We start from the raw sequence: 3,102 nt of genomic DNA, 5'->3' as shown, positions 1-3,102 counted from the left end.
TTTTGAAGCCTTCATGTTTTTTTTATCAAAAGGTGGTTGCTAACAAGTGGCTAAATGAGACGACTAAACATCATCAGGCAGACTCGTCCACCTTTTCAGCCTCATTGTGTAAACTTGCAATCGTGACTGTGGTGTTGTTAGTTTATAGCCTAATGTTAACTTTCTACTTCTGGCGTTTACATTCACGCTTCAAAAATCATAAAAGTGCTGTTCATTTGTGGAGATTATCTTGCTGAACCGAACGTGTAAGTATCATAAACGTTTGTTTGCCACAGAGCTTATTTTCTGCAATAATCCAAAACTCAATGGAAAATTCCCATTGGCTTTTTGTCGAGGGAACCAGGGCGATGCTAACTTCCTGGTTGGCCTACAAAAATATGTCATCCCTGTAGCACTCTATTGCTTCTTGGTTAAATGGCTTTTGATCAACTACACTATTTAAATCATGTGAAGCAATAGTGGAATAGCATGTTAACATCGTGATGTTTAGCAGGTATGATGTTCATCTTAGTTTAGAAGGTTAGCATGCTAACATTTACTAATTAGCAGTAAACAAAAAGTACAGCTGAGGCTGATGGGAATGTCATTAGTTCTGCAGGTATTTGGTCTTGAACCAAAGTTTTACTAGACACTAGATGAAAAGTCAGATGATCAACAAAGTCAGTAGGATTCATCCTCTGGGCACCATGAATATATGTACTACATTTCATGGAAATCCATTCAATTGTTGTTGCGATATTTCAATCTGGATTGGTCCAAATTGGTGGCGGACCGATTCGCTATGGTAATGTAAGATGATCACAACATGAAAACAAGTAAATGTAAATTGGTGAACGTCCTGCTGAGTCTCAGTAACAGGAAGCAGGAACACGATCTGCTCCAACTTATCATCACTGATCATCCAAGACTCTGCAGCTGTTTTAGTGCTTTCATCAATAATTCAGAGACCAAATGATTTCAGATCTGAATCTTCTGTGAGGACTCGGGAGCCTCCATCCTGCTCCACTCAGCAGCACAACAGCTAACTTTACATACAAATATTTTTAACTGTGTCAGGGCCGGCTCTAGCCCTATTGGTGCCCTAGGCAAAATTTTAATTTGGAGTCCCTATGGCAGCGGCACGGCTCCAGGGTTAGAGCTAAATTCAACCCCCCAGAACCCTAACCCTAGCCCCATAAACCGCAACACACATCAGACATCACAATGGGGTTAAGAAAAACAAGTAAGATGTTTATTTTCATAAATAACTGTATTTATTATAATATAAATAAACAATTGATCCCTGATATTGTTGGCTTAAAAGTGTTTAGTCAGCTTTACTACAAATTACACTTCTATTAACAAATAAGTGCGGCCCAGCAGATGAAAAAGTGTGAGAAAGAGAGTTACAGGGTAAGGGTGCCCACTGGCATTTTTTTTAATTATTATTTTTTATGTTTTATATATTATTTTTAATATATAAAAGAAGGTGGCGCCTCTAGGCGATCGCCTATAATGCCTATGCCTTAAAGGAGGAGTAGGTAGAATTGGAGTAAACATGATTAAAAAAAAAGTTAATTTTATAAAACGGTCACTATATCCTGACAGTAGTGCATGAGACAGGTAATCTGAAAAAAAATAAATCATGTTCCTCTGTGTCCTCTGGTGCTCCTAACAGCATCTGCAAGATTTCACAGACCGGAGGAAAACAACCAATCAGAGCAGAGCTGGAGCCTGCCGTCTCTGAGCAGATGCCAATCACTCACAAACTCCGATCAAACGGTCAAACTAGGCAGCGCTGATCAAATATGAATCAATATTCTGTTACTGTAATGCCTATTTCTCTCCTCAAATGTTTTCAGAAACATCTTGTAGTGTTCTGTTTAGCTGTAAAATGAGACAGTTTGTGACCCGGCAGCCATGTTGGGATCAGTTGAGGAAATACCAAGCACCGCCCACCAGCTGGAGCAAACTTTCTCATTTTACAGCTAAACAGTACACTACAAGATGTTTCTGAAAACATTTGAGGAGAGAAATAGTCATTACAGTAACAGAATATTGATTCATATTTGATCAGCGCTGCCTAGTTTGACCGTTTGATTGGAGTTTGCGAGTGATTTACAGCTGCCTCCGTTGAATGAACAGCCAATAGGAACGCTCTCTCTGAAATGACCTGTGATTGGTCAAAGTCTCCCGTCACGGGCTAGATTTTTTAAAGCCTGTAAACAGAGCCATGAGGAGGTGCAGAAGTCTAGTTATCTCTCAGAACACTTGAATTACAATATGCTGAAAGGTTATTGTGTAATTTCTGCCCAATGATGCCAAAAATATTCTGCCTACTGCAGGTTTAAACCAGCCCTGATCTGTATCACACTGCAAGTCAAAGCCTTATCTGTCTCTGACTTTTATTTAAATATTACAAAATAAGTCCTGTATGTGTTGTTGCTTGTGGCTGGAAAATACAACACAGTTACTTCTTTCTTTTCTGCTGTGTTGTGGTGATCAGAGCCTAAGGCAAAACAGGCAGGTTGCTTTAAAAATAAAAGTGCAAATAAATGACGGTTGAAGGCTTCGCTGTCTGTTATCAGCTGGCTCTGACAGACAGCAGCGAGCCAGTCTGAGCAGCCTGTCATCAAATAACACTCAACCACACTAACATCTAGGTGAAGACAGAGTGTAAACTCATCTAACCAGTTGCAGAGGACGTCTTGTGACACACAACATTGAGGAAACAAGGTCAAAGTTTGAGCCTGCAGCAGCTCCTCTCCAGTGTGTCTGAGACAACTGCTTTTTTTATAGTCAGAAAATGTGCAGAAATCCCAGCATGCACTGATGGAGTCACCAAAACGGGGCATTTTGTGTGCCAGGAGAGAATCAGCTGACTGTCTACACTCAAATCAGTTTTCTACAGAAAAGTCACACGGTTTCAAAAACACGTCCTGACATTCATGCTAAATTAGGTCTGGTTTGGTTCCAGAACTTGAACCATTAAAATCTCTGTAATGATTAAAAATAGCTATGGGATGAGAGGTGGGTGTGAACAGGACAAATATATTAAAATCTTACTTCTGTATTATATCTGGAAGATATTAAGTGTTGTAGCTACAGTATCTTACAATGAAA

Source organism: Sebastes fasciatus, chromosome 3, assembly GCF_043250625.1.
Source record: "Sebastes fasciatus isolate fSebFas1 chromosome 3, fSebFas1.pri, whole genome shotgun sequence".
Taxonomy (NCBI): Eukaryota; Metazoa; Chordata; class Actinopteri; order Perciformes; family Sebastidae; genus Sebastes; species Sebastes fasciatus.
This window is presented reverse-complemented; position numbering follows the sequence as displayed.